Below are 8,721 nucleotides of genomic sequence, written 5' to 3'. Positions count from 1 at the left end.
GTCTGTAAATAATCGAGTCTAGACCAGTTAATCCAATGATTGACATCATGAGCATCGATATATGCAATTGGGATACGATAAATGCATCAATCAAGCCAGCGAACCTGACCACCCAATCCCGTAAGTCGCCTCTTACGACACGCATGGGATGCTGAAGACCAATTCCAACCCGTATCTTCACGTTATAACGGTATTCAACCTTTACATATTCATTCAAGGCTCCTCAAGGCTCCTCAAGGCTCCTCAAGGTCGGAAATTATCATATAAGGCTCCTCAAAGAGGCCACATTATTATATAAGGCTCCTCAAGGACACCACATTATCATATAATCCTTGTCAAGGAGGCTACATTATCATATAAGGCTCCTCAAGGAGGCCACATTATCATATAAAGCTCCCCAATGACGCCACATTATCATAAACGTCACCTCAATGACGCCACATTATCATATAAGGCTCCTCAAGGACACCGCATTATCATATAAGGGTCCTCAAGGACACCACATTATCATATAAGGCATCCTACCAAGGCAATGTGTACCAAATGTAATTCAAGGCATATATACAATGACTAGTCATGCTCCCGTGTGCTTCCCGTTGTTCGTTAATAATCACTCGGTGTAAATCAGGCAACATATGGCTGTTCAACCATCATTTATCATGGAAGATGATGGTCGAATGGCTGGTTATAATATAGTTCATGCCGGGAATGTCAGGATTATATGTATCTATGTAACCTTCAATAATAAATGATTTTTAAAGGTCTTATATTGCCTGATTTAATTTACACCTAGTGATTATAGGATATATATATGGTTTTGGTTTCACGCCGGTTTCAAGCAATATCAGGTCGGAGGACACGGGACATTGCACACACGCGGGGAATCGACCCTGCTTTAACCACTAGGCTACCCCTAGTGGCAATAAAGCAACTTACCGAGTCTGACCACCCGATCCATCGAGTCACCTCTAACATGGCTCTCAAGCGTCCTATTGTTTAAATCATAGTATATTGTGTCACTTTAAAAAGTGTCTCATAAAACACATAAATCAAATATAAAACACAGACATGTGAATCCCGTGAAGATCCGGGTTAGAATTGGTCTTCATCCACCCAAGCCTCCGACTAACGGAATCGGGTGGTCAGGCTCGCTGAATTGGTTGATACATGTCATCGTATCCCAACTACATCGGTGCTCATAATGTCAATCACTGGGGTTTTTACAGTCCGCCGTCATATCGCTTGAAGACTGCTCAGTGCGGCGTTAAACAACAAACAAACAATAAACCGACATGTGTATACAAACTGAAGAGGAGAATATGTGAATGTTGTTTAATGCCGTAATAAGCAACATTCAAGCTTAACCACGTCGTGGTGTCAAACCAGTGGTCGAAAGCATGAGTAACTTCCCACTTCATCGGGCTGATGGGGTTTTCGGATTGAACATGACAGGTATAGTCTTCAACATGGCGGGGAATGTTTTTTTAAAAAGGAGGCATATTTTGACAAAATTATTTTGTTTAAAATACTTTTGTCAGGCATAGACAAACATAAGTGTTCGCTGCAGGATGTTGGCACCTTTAAATGAATCCAAATCCGCCCTCTCATAATTCGTAACCACTCTGCCATTCCGGGACAGATTACGGAAAAGGGCGTGTGATGACGAATGCTATCGGTCGTATTCAAAACAAAAATGAAAAAAAAGTGAGAAAAAAACTTGATTGATGAGTAGACATGACATATTTCGTGGAGAATCTCCAGCGGCTAATGAATTCTACTACAGACATGTGTAGTTCGAGCTTGTTTCCATAGGAACGCCACCAGAAAACCTTCATCCCTTCACCACTTTATATATTTTGATTTTTTGCCGTCAGCTCTGGAAACGAAACATGGCGGATCATAAAACTGAACAGATATAAACGTTGGTCTATCTATTTTTGGGACCAGGGCAATCTCAGTAACAAGATGCGATGGGGTAGCCCAGTGGTTAAAGCGACCGCTCTTCACGACGAAGGCCCAGGATCGATTCCTCACACGAGTATAATGTGTGAAGCTTATTTCTGTCTCTGCTTGTCTCTGCCATAGATCGCTGCTCTTGCTATCACACATTGGTTTGCTGGGTCCAAACATGACCGTTCATGGACCCGTGTGATATAGCTGTTGTATTGACGGCCGCAAAGTACAGTAAAACTGACACACTCTATCGTCCGGTTAATCTACACAGCGGTGAGGTGAAATGGGGTTTAACGTCGCGTCCAAGATTATTGCACTTATATAGGGACGTGAATGCACGTGTTTGTGTGGCTGATTGTACTCTTTCTGACTGATGCCGATTTATAGTGCTAGCTCACTGAGATACCATGCCGCAGTTTAACATGATTATCCCAGACATAGTATACTGTCTCCGAGCCGACCGAGCCTTGCTTTAGCCCCTTAATGCCGAGCGCCAGGCAGGGTAACAACAAGTTCCATCTTTTAACGTCTTTTTGCATGACGCGACCGGGGATCGGGAATCGGTTTTCAGCAACCCATGCATGTCGAGGGAGGCATGGTGAGGCTCGCTGACTTGGTTCATGCATGTTACCGTATCCCAGTCGCGTAGAGCGATGCTCATAATGTGTCAATTACTGTGGATTGTCTGGTCCAGAGTCGAGTATTTACAGATCGCCGTCATACTGCTGGAATATTGCCGAGAGCGGCGTTAAACAACAAACAAACCGACTGGGCAACCGACATCTGTGGTGATTCGATTCTAAAACTAGTAAAGCATGGTTTGCAGGCTCCAAACTCATTTCAATCTTAGTTCAGGGCTAACTGAAACAGAGCAAGTTGATCAATGACACACAAGTCACTATACACATGGACCCGTGAAAGTCCGGGGTAGAATAGGTCGACTATGCATGTCGTGAGAGGCGACTAACCGGATCGGGTGGTCAAGCTCGCTGACTCGGTTGATGCATGTCATCGTATCCCAATTGCGTAGATCGATGCTCATGATGTTAATCACTGGATTGTCTGATCCAGACTCAATTATTTACAGACCGTCGTCATATAGCTGGCATATTGGTGAGTGTGGCGTAAAAAAACAAAAAACAAACACATATACACATTCGAACTAAAGAGTTATCTTTTCCTATCTTTCATACTTAGAGAACTGTCAGATGCCATACCAGAGGGAAGCGGTATAGAAAGGCGTCATATCGCCTTGCATGTGGTACAAAGAGGTACTACCGCCTCAAGGGTACAGAAACATTCAGCACATTTTGAATCCTCTGAGAGCCTGCTAGCCCAAACAGCAGCACGTTGGCAAAGAAGCTAATGTTTTGTTCCTGGGCAACGAGAACAAACAATGACACATTTAATCCTTGAGTTTCTTGTAGGGCGGATAGTGTAAATGTACGGTGTGAAATGTGACTCTAGAAAAATAATATTAACAATCTCTGTGATCTTCCAAAACTTGAGAAAAACACTAAATTGGTAGGCCATGGTTGTTCCTTATTTGTTGATTTCTTTATTTATACGGAGAACGATTTTTTGTTTTATATGAAAACAAAATTAGTCTTGAAGATTTAAAATACATATCTTTCAGTTGGAAATCTGTTCAAAGGATGCCTTCAAACATTCTATGGACGGACAGGACAGGTGCTCGCGTATAGTACCTTATGCACTGCATGGTACTATGCTCTATATATGATAGACACATGCTACTCTCATGCATACTACTCAAGTCAAAAACGAACTTTCTCATTAACGCCAATTAGCACTTACATTTAGCTTTCCAGTTACAAACGACACCTCCCAAATCTTACTCGGTACACCAGGGTATCCTGCACACTCTTTTAAGGGCAAGGCCGTGACCACCTTATTACCCCAATATAACACACCTCCTGTATCGTCAAGCTCTGTAACACACCTACACCATAGAAGCTCGGCTGGCGCCGCATATCGAGGATGTAGGGGAGGTAGTGTTCTGAGAGAAGGAGAACTTGATTCAACGGCGGACTGCTATATACTTGGAAACTAATTCAGTCTACATGGGAAATAGAGCGCAGGGAACACCAGCTTTGGCTTCGCATGGTGAGGATGGATTGAAGCTTCATTTGGGATATTTGTTTGATCACTGAGAATCTTAAAACAAATCAAGTGCTTCCGAACGAAAAGGAACCCATCTCCTGGAGGTAGGTGCCACGAGTTATACCTGTGCCGGTATTTTGATGCGGGGAAATTCAACTACATCTGGGTTACATTGATTGACAGGGTTTGGATTAAGGCGTGACATTATTTTGCTATTGCTAACATTGCCAACACCACATTCGGTCTCAACAGAGAACAGACCAGAACGTGTGTTCAACTCAAGCTATACATGACAGCATATTGAGGATTTGCAGACAAACCGATATTACCACATATCAGCTTGTTGGTGTAACCGATTTGTTTTGACAGTGTGTTCTCGTACATTAATAGGGTGACGAATTAATGGAGTTAGATCTGAGTTGATGTCACCACGGGGCAGTGATAATGTCTACGTGAAGGTTTTACGGAAGGAGTATGAAACTGTTGTTTACTTGATCGGGGTGGAACAAGTACGGCTTGAGACGAGCCTGTGGTCATCTGGGCCCCGGGGGAAACAGGAAGGGGGGAGGGGCGGGTGGTGGGGATGGGGGCAGGAGGGGGGCGGGGCTGTAGGGCACAACCAGTAGTTGTTTATACAGCATGGTGTACTTGAATGTCAGGAACTGTAACCTGCTACTCGTTGCCCTTATTTTCCATGAAAGGTGAATTCTTTACCACGACTCTCTTGTACCATCGAGGCAGTGTCGTGAGGTGTGTCAAGAATCCAGGTTGTTCCATGTGTATCGGTGGAGTAGGTTAGGGTCTAAAGTATTGGCCTGTAACGCCGGTGATGCCTTCATAGTAGACTAATGCTTAGTCTCTGGTAATATATAATTTTATAGACACAAGCAACTCATTGTAAATTGAAAAGGAGCCGCAGTAAGTTGGAAGCGGAAAATCTAGTCATTTATGGCGATCGCATTTACAGTAAGGGCTGGCGGAAGCGGAAATAATATGGGTCAGGGACTGAGACTGACTATCTACATATAAACACCGTGTGAATGCGTGTTTTGTGATCCTCTTCGTGACAGGACGGAATAATGGGAAACTCCGATTGACTCACCAATTGTGCTTATCCATATCAATGTAGTTACTAAATTACACAGACACACTCACACGCAGACACACATACACATACACACACACTCTCACTCAACAGATCCCTTCGACCCTTAATTAACACACACACACACACACACACACACACACACACACACACACACACACACACACACACACACACACACACAGATCATTTCGTCGCTTAGCACACACATAGACACACAACATAGTTTACTGTATTTATTTCCTTATATGGCACCAGGAATACTGTTTGTCATAGGTATTACTTATGACGGTGGTGGTGGTGGTGGTGATGGTGGTGATGGTGATGAGATGATGTTGTTGGTGGTGGTATGGGGACGGGATTGGTGAGGGGTTCCTGGAATTTCTGTTAGAGGAGTCACTGTGCCGTTGATTTCTTTCTTTAATATCTGGAACAGATTTTCAGGCACGTCCAGCGAACGTTACATAAACAAAGGGACATTACTACGTCTGAATGATTCGTTAATCCGGGAAGTAGTTAACCGGGCGATTTCCCTAGGAACGACACCGTCCGGATGACCGGTGTATCATTGTAGAGCACTTAAGATACTATTGGCATGCGTGGAAAGCTAAGGTTGATTTAAAGAAAAGCCCCCAAACATGTAGAGGTTTGTATGGAATCCAAGAAAAGACATTGACGCTTTGTCGCACTGTCGAGGTTTGGTTAATTCTGACACTTTTGCTTGTTTTTTGGAAGGGCGACAATGCGACAATGCGAGAACGTGACAATATCCCTTCTAGGATTCCATAGTTTTGAGAGACAGGCCTCGAGGTCAAGATAACCGTCGTAAAATGGATAGGCTTGTTGAGTGTTCTGCCTTGCTCTGGGTCTATTGTGACGTCATTTGCACGCTGTGATTGTGTGATACGTACATTATCAAACAAGGGAGATAATTCTATGGATATACAACTTCATTATTGCAATGAATGCGACTTGCTTGATAACGCTACACCAAAACGTAGCATTCATTGTAATAGCTATTGTATAGTCGTAGAACCATCTCCCTTGTTTATCATACCAGGGGTGATCGGGTAGCCTAGTGGTTAAAGCGTTAGTTCGTCACGCCGAAGACCCGGGTTCGATTCTCAACATGGGTACAATGTGTGAAGCCCATTTCTGGTGTCCACGTCGTGATATTGCTGGGATATTGCCAAAAGCGGTGTAAAACCAAACTCACTCACTCATCATACCAGCTTCTAAATGCCACTCTATGAAGTTACATATTTTATTGATGAAACGTAAAAGGTGCCCTGTCATACAAGGTCACTGAGATGTACTTTACTCGAGTGGCTTAATGTGGAATTGTAGGTGTTAAAATTTCAATGTGAAGACTTTGAGCTTTTGAAGTACTACCGTAAACTACGGTTATAACGAACTCAAAGGGACTACTAATTTAGTTCGTTATAACCGTAATTCGTTATAAGCATATATACAGTATAACTACAGCAAATAGTCGGGACTAAAAAGTTAGTTCGTTATATCCGTTAGTTCGTTATAAGCGTGTTCGTTATAACCGTAGTTTACTGTATGTACATGTCAAAGTTGAAAGTTCACATTCAAAGTTACATAATTCAGATCTAAAAATCTATTCAGTTAAAGGTAGTGAAAGATGATACAAAGATATCGTAAAATGGCCTGTCTTTACTGGAAGTATCTTCTTGTGTTATTCGATAAGTATTTTCAGTCTAGTAAACCTAATTTAAATCCTGTCGCGTGAAATTCACAAGTTCTGTCACCAGTTTCAATACCATAATTCCCCTAGCAAGGCTACAGGCACAGCGATATCTCTGTAGACGTGTGTCACCTGCTGTAGATGTGATGATGTACGTCACAATGCAACAGGTGAAGAGCTGTGCTTATTGCGCACAGAGACTAATTCAGTCAATATCAACGCCATTGACCATCGTAGGCACGGACCTTGTCCGATGCAAATACGTGTAAGTTCTACGATAACCCCAGCGTTGTTTGAACATTGTCGCATGGTAAAGGAGCATTCGTCACCACTCGCTCCTTTCCGTAACCTGCATTCGGCTTGTCGGGTACATTCGTGACCAACCCGTGTTATTCCGGGACAAGCCGAGTTACGGAAAGGGGCGAGTGGTGACGAATGTTTTGGGTGATGAATGAATCTTCTGTGATATCACACTGAATCTTAAAATCCTGCATTTTTTTTTTGCTGAACCACTTACCATAGGGTTTTATAAGCTATTGCCACTGTTTATAAAATTGAATACATGTACATTCATGAAAAGCTTCAACATGAAACAGTATGGCATATATGGTTCCGATATTCAAAATCAAAATGATATTCTTTTGTGGCGACAGGCTGAACGCTGTGTTTGTGTATGGAAATTTGTACATTGTATTCGCATCAATGTGATATCAATGTGTCGACATCGGGCCGCACCATATGTTTCACAAAGTAAAGGGTTACAAACAGTTCGTTGTCGTATAGCACTAGTTTGTCGAGTTCACGTGCGTGAACCACGTGATGTGATGTGACGTGAGGTGAAATTTGATTTAACGTCGAGTAGTTTAGTATGGATAAGCATGTGTGTGTGTGTGTGTGTGCGTGCGTGCGTGCGTGCGTGCGTGCGTGCGTGCGTGCGTGTGGGTGCGTGCGTGCGTGCGTGCGTGTGTGTGTGTGTGTGTGTGTGTGCGTGTGTGTGTGTGTGCGTGTGTGTGTGTGTGCGTGTGTCAGATACCGGATTTATAGAGATACATACACACACATATGCTTATCTATACTAAACTACTCGACGCACACACGCACGCACGCACGCACGCACGCACGCACGCACACACGATAAGGGACTTCAGCCTTTGTACGTGGCTGTATCCTCGAAGGGGGTTGAAGTAATGTAAATGATTGTCCCCTGGAGAGCGTATGTAAGACCACGTCATTCAAAGTAGATTTGTTCTTACCACAGTCTTTAATCGTAGAATATATGTTATTTCAATATGGCTACATGTGTTAAAAATCGCCAACACCTGACGGGATGATGTAAATCCGGCTGGGGTCCATGCAGGAAGCAAAGGTACTGTAAGTCCCCATGGACCCTAGCATGGTGATCTACCTTCAGCTGCTGGCGATCTGTAGCCCTTTTAATATTGTACCGTTATTTATAGTGATATCTTTTTATAGTTGTATCCTAGTTTTACATATTAATCTGTGATATTCTAGTACTGTCCATCGATGACAGGTTTTAATTCAGCAAAAATATATGTGTTAAAAATGAATAATTTCTCGTCACGATATGGCTGAAATATTGTCGATGTGACGTAAAGCATTAACTCACTCACTCACACTCAGCCTTTGTATGGGAGCGTACAGTAACAAATACTACTATATGGAAGAACACATGCGTCCTTCACATTAGTTGATTTAATATTGGGTAAAACGTGAAGAAAGAGGAGCACACCTGGTGATCCCACTCTGTCAAAACGACCCTACCTCCTCAGTCATCATACAACAGCTGGGGACTCGCTCAATAAATTATCGA

This window comes from Haliotis cracherodii, unplaced genomic scaffold (genome assembly GCF_022045235.1).
Source record: "Haliotis cracherodii isolate W230 unplaced genomic scaffold, xgHalCrac1.p SCAF_8, whole genome shotgun sequence".
Lineage (NCBI taxonomy): Eukaryota > Metazoa > Mollusca > Gastropoda > Lepetellida > Haliotidae > Haliotis > Haliotis cracherodii.
The sequence above is the reverse complement of the archived record's forward strand: the minus strand, read 5'-3'. Positions refer to the sequence as shown.